The sequence below is a fragment of the Tursiops truncatus genome, chromosome 12 (assembly GCF_011762595.2).
Source record: "Tursiops truncatus isolate mTurTru1 chromosome 12, mTurTru1.mat.Y, whole genome shotgun sequence".
NCBI lineage: Eukaryota > Metazoa > Chordata > Mammalia > Artiodactyla > Delphinidae > Tursiops > Tursiops truncatus.
Window position 1 is genome coordinate 16,214,710 of NC_047045.1, and position 16,576 is coordinate 16,231,285.

The 16,576-nt window shown below is 36.2% G+C and overlaps 2 long non-coding RNA genes across 2 annotated transcripts in view; both read right to left on the minus strand.

Moving 5' to 3' along the window:
- The window catches only part of LOC141276072 (uncharacterized), a 46,939-nt gene extending 36,325 nt beyond the window's left edge, over positions 1–10,614 (minus strand). The window contains exons 1-3 of the long non-coding RNA XR_012325011.1: positions 10,462–10,614; positions 6,829–6,960; positions 338–436 (exon numbers count right to left, since the gene is read on the minus strand). This is a non-coding gene — a long non-coding RNA (uncharacterized lncRNA). The remainder of the gene's footprint in view (positions 1–337; positions 437–6,828; positions 6,961–10,461) is intronic.
- A 1,441-nt stretch (positions 10,615–12,055) lies between these two features.
- The window catches only part of LOC141275988 (uncharacterized), a 56,135-nt gene continuing 51,614 nt past the window's right edge, over positions 12,056–16,576 (minus strand). Inside the window, exons 5-6 of the long non-coding RNA XR_012324714.1 lie at positions 14,141–14,260; positions 12,056–13,117 (exon numbers count right to left, since the gene is read on the minus strand). This is a non-coding gene — a long non-coding RNA (uncharacterized lncRNA). The remainder of the gene's footprint in view (positions 13,118–14,140; positions 14,261–16,576) is intronic.

Sequence of the window (16,576 nt, forward strand, 5' to 3'; positions counted from 1 at the left end):
AACTTTCCCCTAGGAGGCAGTATAGTGCAGGTTTAAGAGGACATTTAAAGTCAGAAAAATCTGAGTATGTGAGCTTTCCAGTTGTAGGAGTTTGTTACTTAATCTCACTAGGCCTCAGGTTCTTCATTAAAAAAAAAAAAAATTGATGTAGCAGTAGTATTTAAGGCATGAAATTATTAAGGTTAAATGGAGTAATGTGCATATAATGTTTAGCACAGAGCCTGGCCCAGAGCAAAAGAATTCTTCCCCGCTCTTTCTTCACAATTCCTCCCCTACTGCTACTTTTACTACTGTTTGTGATTCCATAATGTTTTGTTTGCCCTCTTAGGGCACTTACCACTTTCTGCCTCTCTTCCAGCATTCTGGGCATTCGACCCCATCATTAGATTGTAAATTTCTTGAGAACACAAACAGTATGTTTTCCATCTTTGTTTGTCTATAGAACAATAACAACAAAAAACAGTGGTTTATACGACACAGGTGCTTAATAAGTATTTGTTTAAAGGCGTTGAATTACTGAATTTTTAAATTTTTATTTATTTATTTATTTATTTATTTTTTTTTTTTTTGTGGTACGCGGGCCTCTCACTGTTGTGGCCTCTCCCGTTGCGGAGCACAGGCTCCGGACGCACAGGCTCAGCGGCCATGGCTCACAGGCCCAGCCGCTCTGCGGCATGTGGGATCTTCCCGGACCGGGGCACGAACTCGTGTCCCCTGCCTCGGCAGGCGGACTCTCAACCACTGCGCCACCAGGGAAGCCCTTGAATTTTTTTAATATGAACACTTTATCTTCTCTTTTGGTATGAACGTTAAATCTACTAAACCTATTATGTTAACACTGAATATTCTAATGAGAATATTCAAGTTACAGTAAATTGACATAAGAGGAAATTATTTTTTGAAATTATTTAAACGTTTCTATACATCCTTGATATTGTATGTCTTAGTTCAGGTTACAACAAATTACAACTTTGTTGACTCTGTGGCCCCATAAATGGATTCATCTTACGTCTTAAGAGCTATCTTTAAATTTCCTCTGAGACATCCATCCTTTCATCCATTCACCACACATTCTGTCAAAATACAGAAAAAATATTGACTGTTGGGAAAGGCCTGTCTACCCATCATTTGCTGACTCCTATGATTCATTTTAAGAGAGTCTGTTCAACTGGATTGATTTTGTGAAGCATCCTGTGTAATCTGTGCTGTGAAAATAAAACTCATGTTTCTGAACTGACTCTCAGTTAAAAATGGCAATCAACAAGAAGCCCACACAAAGTCAGAGTTCAGCTTAGTCATCAAAAGATGTTTGCTCACAGAAGATACAATTTGAATTTATTTTCCAACAGGATCACTGCTAAATATTGCAGTTTTCAGAAATAGAAACTGTTAAAATAATCAATATGATAAAGGAACTTTCTCTTTGCCTTTATTAACTGATTTTTTGGGGGATAAAAAGTTTGTAAAATATAAATCCAGCCCCATTGCATATTTTCTATCATGAAGTATCTCCCTTTCTCTCAATGGACCCTCTGATTGTAGAATCAGCCAGGATGATCTACTCATTTTATTTTCCCTAAACACAACATTCCTTTTATACCTCTCTGCTTTGCTCAACTGAATATCCCCATCTAATTATTTTCTTTATTCCAGGCTCTTCTTCCTACCAGTATTTGTTCTTTAAGACCTAGCTATGGTCCAAGTGGTCACTCATTATTCCCAGGTTCTATGTCACTTCTCTCCACATTTTATGTCTCATAAGTGACTCAGTACTAATACTCATTTGTTCATATAAATATTTCTGCTGTAAGTGTGTTTAAATCAGTAATGGGTTTTCTTCACAGCTCCTAGTTGATGAATATGAGCAGGGCCAGTGGGAAATAATATTTCTAGTGCAAGTATGTAAAGAGAGGAGAGAGGACAGAGTGTGTGACTGTAGGGCTAGAAGGGTGCTCTGTGGTTCTGGTCTAACTTAGACTAGAATTAAAGATTTGGGTAATAGTCTTATAGAAATACAACCATGTAGAAAAACTGAGCATGATTTTGTTGAGTTTACCTTCAGTGCATGTTTCTGATGATGATTCTTCTGTTGCTTGCAGTTGTAATAGGGAAGAAACTTTGTATTCTATTACAAGTTAATCACTAAAGGGATGTTGCCTATAAGCTTAAATTATACATAATGGTCCATCTCTGGGAACCCTGCCTCCCAGGTAATAAGTGTTAAGCTAAAATACCTTTGCTTAGAGCACAGGAGACATGTTGACCAGACCCACCTGTGAATGACTGCAGGGAGGAAGAAATGAACACATCCCCTGCAGAGGCTGACTAGCACCAGGAAATGCTTGACTTTATTTCCTCTCGTTTTAGTATAAAAGAAGCCTGAATTCTGACTCAGGCAAGATGGTTCTTTGGGACACGAGGCCACCATGTTCTCCATCTGCTGACTTTCTGAATAAAGTCAATATTCCTTGTCCCAACAACTCATCTCTCAATTTATTTGCCCGTCGTGGGGCGAGCAGTATGAGCTTGGACTTGGTAACACAATGAAAAGGCACAACATAAATATCATCAAAGACATGAGATCACAGCCTTATGTGGAAGGACATAAGGAATAACTGCATTTACAAAATAGGAGAAATAAGTCTGAGACCAAAGATAATATTATGTGGCAAATAGGTTCTGCATTTTTGGCTGAAGCTTCCTCAGGAGTTTGAAAATTTTTCAACAAAAATAATTTTGTTGGTCATGGTTAAATATTTAACAGTCTGGGCTTCCCTGGTGGCGCAGTGGTTGAGAGTCCACCTGCCGATGCAGGGGACACGGGTTCGTGCCCCGGTCCGGGAGGATCCCACATGCCGCGGAGCAGCTGGGCCCGTGAGCCATGGTCACTGAGCCTGCGCGTCCGGAGCCTGTGCTCCACAACGGGAGAGACCACAGCAGTGAGAGGCCCGCGTACCGAAAAAAAAAAAAAAATTATATTTATATATATATATATATATATATATATATATATATATATAAAACAGTCTGACTCAAAGGGAAACAAGTTCAAAACTCATTTGTACAACTGTTTGATTCTTCCTAATACTTTGTTATATCTTTTGAATTCGTTAGAATTCTGTTGTCACATTTATATAATAATTTTTTATAAAAGCAAAAGATATATTTTTAAAAATCTCCACCCAAAAATCCCTGATAAAGGGGATAAAAACCTTTCAGTATCTTGCACTATAATTTCCCTTTTTTTTCTATAATTAGTTACAAGTTATATGTTTTGTAACTAGGGTTCATTTTTCAAATGAATGAGGCTGATGGATAAAATGTATTTATTTTATTTGAATTTAATATATTTATGCTATATTTATTTATTTGAATATTTTATATTAGTGTCAGGATAAAATACTATCAATAGTAGGCAGAGAGTTGAGAGATTTATACTTCTGAAAGAAAAGAACTGTACTGAGTGAACTCACATTTGTAGAGCTTTACTCCTGAGCAGAGTCCATTGCCCATGTAGCGTAGTTTGGCTAGAACTCAAAAAGAGAGCCACGGTTTTCTGGCTTAAGCTGTCTGAGAATGGATTTTAGAGCTTCCAGTAAAACCAGAAATAGAGGTGGAATATGCAAAACAGGAAACAGCCACAGAATAGGAGACCTCGACGTCTGCATCTTAATTTCCATGAAAGCCTTGGCTGAACTGTAAGTGTATTTGTGGGAATGGAGGGAACTTCAAGGAACCCAGTGAAAAGCAATACTCTGTAATAACCTAAATGGAAAAAGAATCTGAAAAAGAATAGATACATGTATATGTATAACTGAATCACTTTGCTGTACACCTGAAACTTACACAACATTGTTAATCAACTATGCTCCAGTATAAAATAAAATTTTTTTAAAAAAAGGCTGAAAAGGCAGAATAAAGACTGGAGTTTGGGGTTGAGTCCTGCATTGTTAGAGGGCCTTAAACCGTAACTTTCTATTTAAGTCCCATCGTGATTACATTGTAGGAACAAAACGTGTCAGGACTAAGGGATTCATCCTAAAACTAAGAGAAAAGCAGAAGATCTATCCTCTACAAGTTCAAGGTAATAGGTTTGCTAGAACATATCCTCTACAAGTTCAAGGTAACATGTTTGCTTCTCTTTATAAGAAGATAATAAAATACTAATTCTTTAAAAAGTATCATTCAGAATATCAAGTGTACAAAACATTAATTAATTTGATGAAGAAAAAGGAAGAAAGCACAAATCTACCAGTATCAAGATATCCAAAGAGGATGTGCAGATGGCCAACAGGCACATTAAGAAGGTGCTCAGCATTCCTAATCAACAGGGAAATGCAAATCAAAGGACTTTTATCCTGGTGCCACACCACCAAAAGAACACTTCTGAGAAATGACAGGGGTTGATCACATACTTTGCTGAGGAATATACAATATTAAGGTCATCCCCCGTCTCCCATGTGAAATCTTCAGTAAATTGTACACTGCTTAGAACTGATAGTGTGAGACTGGATTCTTAGCGCAACTTGAAAGGTGCTGAGTTCTGATGCAGGTGACTTTAGCATAAACACAGAAGTAGCACATATGGATGCAGCAGCTGCTGGGTAGCTGGAATTCCTGATTAAAATCAAAAGTAATATTTTTTTAATTGAAATATAGTTGATTGACAGTATTGTGTTAGTTTTAGGTGTACAGCGTAGTGATTTTCTTTTGCAGATTATATTCCATTGTAAGTTATTACAAGATATTGTGTATAATTCCCTATGCCATACAGTAAATCCTTGTTGCTTATCTATTTTATGTATAGTAGTATGTATCTCTTAACCCCATACTCCTAATTTGTCCCTCCCTGCCTTCCCTTTCCCCTTTGGTAACCATAAGTTTGTTTTCTATGTCTGTGAGTCTGTTTCTGTTTTGTATATAGATACATTTGTATTATTTTTTAGCCACGTATAATTGATATCATATGATTTTTGTCTTTTCTGTCTAACTTATTTCATTGAGCATTAATATTCCCTAGGTCCATCCATGTTGCTGCAAATGGAAACCCTTCATTCTTTTTTATGGGAGTAATACTCCATTGTGTGTGTGTGTATATGTATGTATGTGTGTGTATATATATATATATATATATATATATATATATATATATCACATCTTCTTAAGCCGAGCGTCTGTTGATGGGCACTTGGGTTGTTTCCATGTCTTGGCTATTGTAAGTAATGTTGCTATGATACTAGGGTGCATGTATCTTTTTGAATTAGAGTCTTCATTTTTTTCTGGATATATATCCTGGATTGCTGGATTATATGGTAGCTCTATTTTTATTTTTTTAAGGAACTTCCATACTGTTTTCCATAGTGGCTGCACCAATTTACATTCCCACCAACAGTGTAGGAGGGTTTCCTTTTCTCCACACCCTCTCCAGCATTTATTATTTGTAGACATTTTGATTATAGCCATTCTGACCAGAGTGAAGTGATACCTCATTGTGGTTTTGATTTGCACTTCTCTAATAATCAGTGATGTTAAGCATCTTTTCATGTTCCTGTTGGCCATCTGTATGTCTTCTTTGGAGAAATGTCTATTTAGGTCTTCTGCCCATTTTTGATTGGGGTGTTTGTTTTTTTGATATTGAGTTGTATGAGCTGTTTGTATATTTTGGATAATAATCCCTTGTTGGTTGCATCGTTTGCAAATATCCTCTCCCATTCCGTAGGTTGTCTTTTTGTTTTGTTGACGGTTTCCTTTCCTGTGCAAAAGCTTTTAAGTTTGATTAAGTCCCATTTGTTTATCTTTGCTTTTATTTCTTTTGCCTTGGGAGACTGATCTAAAAAATATTGCTACAATTTATGTCAGAGAGTGTTTTGCCTGTGTTCTCTTCTAGGAGTTTTATGGTGTCATATCTTATATTTAGGTATCAAAAGTAATCTTATGCTGAGATTTATCTTGAGCAAAAATTGAGATACAAAGGAAAAGTTCACAGAACTGCTACTTCAGATATAAAATATTCTGTAATTTAAGTCAGGTGGCTTTCATGGTTTCCCAGAATAATATTTTCTCCATGCACACCAAAAAGAGACATTTACAGTAATATTTCCAGATTTCACATTTCATTTTCAAATCTGGATCTTGTGAAGCACTTATATCTTAATTTCCTGTGATATTTTTCTTGACACTTGAACATGAAAGTATTTCAGACTTCTTTTATATTATTTTTCTGAACATGAAATCAACTTTGGGAATAAATTAAACACATATATGATTTGGGCCACACTAAATTTTTATCATACTTAAGTGGTTTTCTTCTGCATATGCTCTAGAATGTTACAGTTCTCAGTGAATTTATTGAAGGCCTTTGCAACATCTTTTGTTGTGGTTTATGGATATTTTTCTTTTTTTTGACTTCATAAATTATGCTGATAGATTTCTAATAATGAACTCCCCTTGAACTACTAGAATAACATTATTTAAAATATTATTTCATGACATTGCTATTTGGCTGCATTTTATTTTAAAAACTGCCTTTTTTCATAGTGAGGTTGGTTTGTAGTTTAATTTTTGTACATTCCCCAGACACAGTTTTGGTATTAAGATTACGTTGCCTTCATAAAGTAGATGGAGAGTGTATAAGGGCATACGGATGAGTTTATTCTGGAGACACAAACAGAAAATGTTGTGGCATCATAACAACAAACCTGTGAATCTGCAAATATTGACCCAATATTTTTCTACATTTTACAACATCTATGCTCTTGACGGGGGTGTGTGTGTGTGTGTGTGTGTGTGTGTGTGTGTGTGTGTGTGTGTGTAATTTAAGAATCTTACCTTGGTCTGTGAGCTTTCTATTGCATGGCCTCTGGGACAGTTTGCCTCGTTGTATAGAGAAATGTCTGTCTTTTTTTTTCCTAAAATACAGCTGTAAGCCACCTCCTTGCATAGGAAGTTTGGCTTACCCATCTGTGAAAAAATAAGTTAGTACACAAAGTTTTCTGTCAAAAAGTGTCAATCTGGCTTCTTTTGTACTTGATATCTTAAGCCCATGGATATCTTTCCAGTTGGCAAACATAATGTGGCTTCTGGATTGAGACTGAGCTCCTGATAACATGTAACAGACATTTAATGCCAGACTGGATGGGTGCAATTCAGACATCCCCACCTATTTGCTATGTGTCTTTGAGCAAGTCATTGAGATTAGGACTTAATTTTATCATTTAAGAGAATAGTAAAAATGAGAATAGTGAAAAATCTCTCGCTTTATGTTTTACGTTTCACAAGCCAGGAATAAATCTGTTTCATAAAATATTGAAGTCTGTAGCACACAGAAGATTATAAATATTGTCGAAAAATCAACACTTCTCTCTGTTTTCTAAGCTCTAACCCTGTCAGAGAAATTCCTTCAATTTGTTAAAAAGTTACACCTTGGGTTTACGTAAAGGGTGATCAGAAAAAAAATTGATTTCACTGCTCATGAATTTGTTGATTCAAAAAACATATTTGGAGCCTATAGGTTTTAATTTAATGCCCCTAGAGACTTACAACATTAAAAAAATATTATTTAATACCCATTTCAGAATGGCCCATATAATGTGTTACCTCTGTATTCAGTGGCAATAAAAATAAATGCCTCTTCAGATAAAGAGCACAATATAATTAACTGAGTTCCACTTTTATTTTGCTTCTAGAAAATTTGGAACCAGATCAGTACTTACAAGAATTAACCTATTCAAGTTACAAAGTGACATCCATAACTTTGCTTCTAATAATTAACCTTACTTTGATCATATATATATATATATATATATATATATTTTTTTTTTTTTTTTTTTTTTGCGGTACGCAGGCCTCTCACTGTTGTGGCCTCTCCCATTGTGGAGCACAGGCTCCAGACACGCAGGCCCAGTGGCCATGGCTCACGGGCCCAGCCGCTCCGTGGCATGTGGGATCTTCCCGGACCGGAGCACGAACCCGTGTCCCCTGCATCGGCAGGCGGACTCTCAACCACTGTGCCACCAGGGAAGCCTGATTATATTTTTAATTTTTCTCATTTTATTTTTTAAATTTTATGTCCTATCACAATTATTATAGTATGAAGAATATTATTAAAATAAATCAATAATGGAATTCAGCTAAATGTATAGTGGTATCAAAATGAACATGCAAAAATGACATTATACAACAGATAAAACTGTGGCTAGATATTCCATGTCTTCCCTGTTCTTTAACTATATGTTTAGCGTTTTTAAAATACAGTTATTTTATAAATTTGTTAACAGTAGTGTGATAGTAAATGCGTAACAACCAGCTTTTGGTTGGGCTGAAGGGCCCTGCTTTGTAGCATTTGCTGATTTCAAGCGAGCACCATGAATTCACTGAACACAGTGTTGGGAAGAAATGCTCAGGTTTTCACTAGTTTATAGGTTTCCACCATATGGAGGAAGTAAATATAAATAATCTCTAGAGCACTGATAATACCAAAATGTAGTAAAAAAAAATTAGGGAACTATGAATATTTAGAATTGCTTACCTTTGTTTTAATATAATTTATTTGTTAGCTTATATAATTTAATAGTTAATCATGGGTGTGTTTACCTGCTTCACAAAATTCCTGAAAATTCAACAATCTGAACCCCTGGGCAGGTATAAGCCAGCCCTAGCACACAATGGCCCATATATGCATGCATGTATATTTTATATATATACACACATATATACACATGTATGCGTATATATCAGTGTGTTTTAAATATCACTTATGCAATTGTTGACCCAAATTTCCAAAATCATCTTTCCATTGTCTTTCAGAATGACTACCTCAGTCGTCAATTAGAATAAAAATTAATGACTTATCACTCACAAGGTATAAGCCCCAAAGTATGTCTCTGCTCTCTAAAGGCATTAAGAGACTAAATTCACTTCGGATAATTATCAGTTTGGCATTTTGTATCTATTCTAAACAAGCTGCAGTAATAGAGTCCCTGCTTTCCCCATAGGCTTCTGAAAGCATATGGCTAACAACAACAACAAAAATTCCATCTCTCAGGGATGGTAAATACAATTTTAAACTCCCATAGCCTTTTTTCAGGGGACACTACAGTTAGAAGAAAGGAAAGGGTGTCGACTTAAAAACTGCGCAACGTGAGAGTTGCGAGTTAAGTTTTATTTGGGGCAAAATGAGGACTGCAGCATTTCACATAGCTCTGAGAAACTGTTCCAAAGAGGTAGAGGGGAAGGTCAGTATATATGTGATTTTGGTGAAGGGAGAGTACATGCAATCAAGCACATATTTGTTTTGCAGAAGGTTTCTGCTAGTCACGAGGAGCATTCATATACTGCTCCTCGTGATATTCAATATAATATCTTGATATTAGCACTCACCATGAAGAGTTTTAGTGCTTTTCTAGATATGAGGAGATACAAGAATTGGGCCCATAAAATCAGCTCCTGAAAATACCTAGCTATCTGAAAACCTGTTCTGCCAGTTTTCTCAGAGCACAGAGCGCCTCATTTCTGCTCTCCACCCTGAACCCCTTTCAGGGGGTGGTGAAAATTAGAGATACAGCAGCACATGATTTAATCCCTGTAGAGGTAGATGGCAAGTGCCAATGACAAGTGCCAATTTGTAGTTGACAAGGGCAAGATAATGTCAAGTACAAGGGGCAACATTTCATCGTCATTGTCTAAACTTGGGGAAGAAGCAGGAAGAGGAAGTTCATTAGTGACAAAGTTCTGCCATTTTTGCAATTTTCCTTCAGGTGGATTCCATACAACTCAAACACTCAGAAAAAAAAAAAAAAAAAGAAGGGAAGTAGAAGAGTTCTGGAGATGGATACCTGGATACCTGGCAAGGAAGCTGATGGAATCACGTGAAGAAAGGAAAGCTTCTAGTTCAACATTATTAGTGACTTCCTATGAAGCTCAACTAGATTAATAGCTCTTTAAGGATGTGGTGAAAAGTATTATCACGTGAAACTTTCAAAACTAGACTTACAGTGTTAAAAAATATGCTGTAGGGGACTGTTTAAATTTAGTAAGGGAAATACTAAGTGACCTAATAGGCCATTTCCTCCTACAAGTTCAATGGTGCGCTAATTTATGTATTTTGGCTCAATTAGAGCAGAAGGTCACATAAGGTTTTTAAATCCTGTTTTTTTTTTCTAGTTTCACATAATGCCTGCTTTTAAGCACTAAATATGTTTAATGCTAACGCTTTCAGCACTACAAAATGTCTACTATTTGGTATAGGGTTAAGGGATTCTTACAGCTTACTAGTACTTTTATTGACACTTTAAATGAAGAGAATCCAGGTATAAGATCTATAGTTTCTAATGACAATACTTTAAAAATTATTGCTAAGAATTTGTATAGGAAGAGTGTCCAGTTTTCTTTAAAAATTATTGCTAAGAATTTGTACAGGAAGAGTGTCCAGTTTTTGTTTGTTTTAGTTTTAAAACAAGTTACCTTTTTTTTGCTCCAGACGTGCAGGCTCAGCAGCCATGGCTCACGGACCTAGGCGCTCCGCGGCATGTGGATCTTCCCGGACCAGGGCACGAACCCGTGTCCCCTACACCGGCAGGCGGACTCTCAACCACTGCGCCACCAGGGAAGCCCAGCTTTAAAACAAGTTACCTTTTATAAGAAGAGTTATATGTGAATGTCAGGTACACAAAAGCAAAGTAAAATGTAACAATAAGATCATTCCAAAATGCACTTTTCACTTAATTATATGGCTTAAATCCATGGCTATATTAAAACTTATGGTTTATATATTTTCACCTTAATTTATCTTGATATTAGCTTCAATAATATACTTTATATAGAATGGGTAGCATTAGGAAGATATTTCAAATTTTGGGAGGAAATGGAAGATAGGAAGAAAGGAAGGAAGGAAAGGAGTCCTAAATTATCATCGCATTTTTTATTCCCTCATAATGTCACATATGCCCAGATGATGTCTGCTGGTATAGGTTTTAAAATGAATGACTAGAAAATCACAACTTCCAGGTCCTAAGTTTTTTTTTTTTCAGTTGAGGTATAGTTGATTTACAATATCATATTGATTTCAGGTGTACAACATAGTGATTCAAAATCTTTATAGATTATACTCCATTTATAGTTATTATAAAATATTGGCTATACTTCAGGTCCTCAGCTCTTCATCTGTAAAATGTGAAAAGTGCATCATCTTTAGGGTCTTCCCCCAGCCTAAATTATCATTACTCTAGTACTATGGTAAATCAAATAATGTATCAAACAATACTATCAATTTGAATTACTATTTTCTTTTTGAAAAACAATACAGCAATAACAAACACCAAACCCATTTGAGCCCTATATCCCCTCAGTTTCTACCCTACTTTCCTCCTTTCATCCAGGGACATGGAAAACTTACATGTACTCCTTTTTTCATGAACCTACTACTAAATTATCTTTCAGTTCACTACATTCATTTTTCTGCCCCTGCCATTCACTAAAAGTACTCCTGCTAAAATCACCCACCAATTTCTAATTCCCAAATCCAATGGACATTTTTAAGTTTGATCTTGATTTCTTGGTGGTATCTAATAATAGTGGTCCTGTATCTTCTTTTCTGATTTTTAAAAAATTGAAAACAATTTTGTTTTATATTGGACTGTAGTCGATTTACAATGTTGTGTTAGTTTCAGGTGTACAGCAAAGTGATTCAGTTATACATATACATGTATCTATTTTTTTTTTCAAATCCTTTTCCCATTTAGGTTATTATAGAATATTGAACAGAGTTCCCTGTACTATACAGTAGGTCCTTGTTGGTTATCTATTTTAAACATAGTAGAGTACTGAAACCCTTTCTTGTCCTGACTTCCTTTTCATCTTTGTATTCCTGAAACCTAGCTTGGTATTTAGCAAAGAATAGGCTCTAGGTGAATGTTCTTTGAATAAAGAAACTGCTTAAAGTAACTTTTAAAAATCCCCCAATTTCGTTTGGGTCATATCATCAAAATACGCACTTCTGAAGTATTATTTTAATGTCCCACCATGATATCCATAAGCTGAAGAGTAAGGGGTACCTCAGTGACCTTTCTGGTTTTGCCTTTTCTAACTCAGATTTGGGTATTTTTCCCTACCAGCTCGGACTCCACCTTGGCGTCCTCTCCCTCCAGACTGTCCCCGACCTGGCATTGATTGTGGCTGCTCAGCTTGTATCATCTGTCCTGGCCAGCGGAATGTTCCCTCTCATGCTCCTACCTGGGCTGGCTGGGGTTCCCTACTTTCATTTTCATCAGGGGACCAGCCATGCACCAGCTTCCACTGGAAACATTTTCCCAGACATTCCTTTAGGATAAGTGCCATTACCATTAACTGGCCTCTGGATTCCATCACTCTTCTTTACTCTTCACTATCCCCAAATTTGTCTTTTTCAGCTTTACAGTCACAGTAAAGAGGCTTCATTTTCATTGTTTCCTTTTTCTTCTTATATGAAACAATCATTTGTATTTTGTTTGCCCTTATGTCAGAAAACATATACTTTAAAAATTTTTTTTTCCTTTTTTCTCTTCACATTTCTCCTGTGATTCTTCATCGAGACGTATGTTGATTTGACAAAAGTCTTACTCATGAATTTTAAATGTGAAAAATACATTTACTTAGCTTCTACCACAATGATAAGCTCTTTCCTCTTTTCGAGTTGAAATCCTTAATTTCCAAAAAAAAAAAAAAAAATAGGTATGGCTCTAAGATTGTGAAATTTCTTCAGGTTTTGAAGCCTGATCATCTTCTTTGGTAGAAATTCAAGGTCAGTGTTGTCCTTTGATGAACTTCTTGTCTTTGCCCACATTTTTATTCCCTCGCAGAATAAAAGTAGGTGTGGGATAAGGTTTGAGTTGCCCCTGGGCTCCATCTTATTTGAAGTGTCCTTATCTCCGTATCTTTGTTTTGGAAACATACCCATTTTTCTTTGAATAAATCGTCTACTGAAGAATCCTTCAGAAAGCCAAAGGAGTTAAGTTTCACAAAGCAAGAGAGTATTGTAGAAAGCATTGGAAGAGGTTAAGATTCTCTTTGATCTGTGTGTCTTATGTGCTCTTGGTGTAATGAGTCCTCTGGCTCGAGCTGTCTTGTTCCTTTGCTGCTTCTCCTGCAAGAAACAGGAAAGAGCTTGAGGACTTTCTAACAACGTATTTATAGGAACATGGAGTTTCTTTTAAATAGCTAATTTCCCTGATGATATTTTGAAAGAAGCTTTCAGTAACAAGACATTTTATAGTCTGCCATTTTAGGTTTATAAAAACAGATGCTCAGTTGTAGGGAGGTAACATATCTCAAACCTCACACAGGAAAGCAATTGCATGTTCAAATCAGAGTTTTGTAGAATCATGCTTTTGAGTTTCACTGTTATCTATTCCTATGGAAAATGCTACCATAGAAAGTCTGAATGTTTTCTGAATGTAAAAACTCCTTCGTGTACTATTTCCGTGATGTTGGATGGAATAGTACTTCATTTATGGATACTGGATTATGTTCTTTTTAAAAAAAATTTTTTAACATCTTTATTGGAGTATAATTGCTCAACAATGGTGTGTTAGTTTCTGCTGTATGACAAAGTGAATCAGCTATACATATACTTATATCCCCGTATCCCCTCCCTCTTGCGTCTCCCTCCCACCCTCCCTATCCCACCCCTCTAGGGGGTCACAAAGCATTGAGCTGATCTCCCTGTGCTATGCGGCTGCTTCCCACTAGCTATCTATTTTACACTTGATAGTGTATGTATGTCCATGCCACTCTCTCACTTCGTCCCAGTTACACCTCCCCCTCCCTGTGTCCTCAAGTCCATTCTCTATGTCTGCATCTTTATTCCTGTCCTGCCCCTAGGATTTTCAGAACCATTTTTTTTTTTTTAGATTCCATATATATGTGTTAGCATATGGTATTTGTTTAACTAAAATCTGTTCCTTTCATTTATTCTGCCCTACTAAATTTCATCCTAAAAACAGTCCATTTTAATAATGTGATTGTTCTGGGATGTATTTCTTCAAAGTGATCATCACTCAAACAACTTCTATAAAGACTTTAAATATTCCTATGAAAATGAGGTCAAATAATTTGCTGAAAATTCCACTTCTCTGCCTTTTTTTTTTTTTTCTTAAAAAGGTGTTACCTTATGAAATTCTTTCTTGGCATCAGGAGAAGTCTGTGTGTAGATGTCTGTGTGTCTTTGGGATGTGAAGGGGTCATGCTCAGTTGAATTAGCAAGGCAGCAGGGAGGGCAGCTGTCCTCCTGTGGAGAAAGTATTGATAAACGAAGGCTCACATATATTTAAAGAGCCAACCATACATAAAACTTGACTCTACTCGTGGTCTTCCTGTGAGAGAGAACATCTTTTAGTCACAGTTTGTACACAGATGGTTGAATAACCCACTGCATTTTTATAATTGTTTGTGTGTGAATTGCTGCAGCCATAATGGAAGACGATGGTGACAAAGTTGGTAGTCAAAGCAAGACTGAAAAAAGAATAATGATCATCAGTCTATGGAAAGTTTTCTATCCCAGAACTAGGCAATTTGGGGTTTTTAGACCATGGCAGTGAGTCCAGGACCTGAATGTAGGCTGAGGATTTTTGCAGAAAACTACAACTAAAAGTGAAAGCTAGCCGAAGCCTCAGGGATTTGCCCCACCTCTGGGGAACTGGTGAGTAGATCAGTTTAGCAGTGGATTTTGCTACGAACCATATATAAGATTGCTAGCTCCTTATTTTCAGAATCTACCCATATTTCGAGTTGAAAGAACTTCAGTTGTGGTTAATATTTGTATAGTGAGCTTTGGTTTCCAAAACCTTTTCTCATCAACTATGTGAACTTTGTGGGTGCAAAGACCTTGTCCACATCATTCATAACTGAGACCAAAGTGCCCACAGAAATTACCTGGCACATAATCAGTTCTCAATAAATATCTGTGACCAAGAAAGGACTCAACAAAAGTGTTTCACTCTCTTTTTTTCTCTTTCGACTCAAAATATGGGTAGATTCTGATAAAGCGCTAGCAGTCTCATACGGCTCATAGCAGAAACCACTGGGAACTAACTTATCAGCACTTGGAAAATCGTGTCTATTTCTTCATACCAAAAGCTATTAAAGTTTGCGGAAGTGAAGAATGCGATTAAAATTAGAATTATATATGTGTGTATGAACTCAGCATACTCCTCATGTTTATATTTGAGAACTTCATAGTAACTAATATTATCTTCTAAAGCTATCAGACTGTTTTACTACTGCTTTCTCATGGGTATTATTATTTTTCACATTGACTAATAAGGAAAGCAAGGCCAGGCTCGGTAGTAGGACTTGTTTAAGATCACGCCGCCAAAAAAGTGGCCATGTTTCTACTGGAATCAATATTTTTTGGTCCTAGGGCTCCTGATGTTTCCACTATCCACGCTGCCTCCAGGATAGGTACGGATGACTTTTAAAATGCTGAGGGAGCATCAAATGCCTGTTCTTAATTCATTAAAATAAAGGGCATACACAGCAATGAGAAGCCCACGCACCATAATGAAGAGTAGCCCCCGCTCGCCACAACTAGAGAAAGCCCGCGTGCAGCAACAAAGACCCAATGCAGTCAAAAATAAATTAATTAATTTAAAAAAATTTTGTACATTTCATTGAATGTAAATTTCAAATCAAAAGAAAAAATGTAAACAAATAGCCTACTCTCAATAATTACACGCACGCTGATGTATTTTAGGGGAGTTAAAGGATGCCTGCATTTGAAATGTGTCCAAAAAAATAAGAAGGATTGATGGATGGGTAGAGAAACGGATAGATGGATAAATACGTAATAAAGCCAGAAAAAGTAAAATGGTAATGGCCAAATCCAGGTGGTGGATATACGGGTGTTCACGGTAATATTCCTTCAATATTGTTTATTAAACTGTCATAATCAAGTGCTAAAGGAAAACCAAAAAAAGGTCATACACAGCATATGCTTTCCTTACTTGGAAAGAGCTGAAGTCCTTTTGTTCTTCCTCCCTCTCTTGCCCCAAAGAGAGTTTACACTTAGTCAGACCACACAAGCAAATTTTCAAGAAAAACAGGCATTTTTAAAGAAAGATTTAAGTAGTGGAAAGCAAGGATAAGAATGGAAACTATCTTTAAAAATAAGTATATCACTTAGCCTCTGGTAAGCTAGGGCATACATACTCACACCCATCGCATTTGACAGTTTTCAGGCTTAACGGAATTGCTTGTAAAGCAAAGCTAAGATTCAAAAGCAAGTTGGCACACACAAGTATATGAGAGTACATAAGCTCTACTTAAATCTTTTCATTTTATTATTGCCTTGTAAATTGTTGGCCCCGTAATCCAACTTACAAAATAATGAAAAGTGCCATTCATTCTGTCTTGTGGTTTTCTTAGAGAACTGTGTAACTCTTTATAAGACAGTTTCAAATGACTGCTGATTGAAAGTTCATGTTCTAAATCAAGTATATACTACAGGAAGCTATGGGCTGCAAAATTAAAAAGAAATATGTTATTATGAAGCCTATTATATAGAGTGTATATATTTTCAAACACTTTCACATACTTTTTTTTTTTT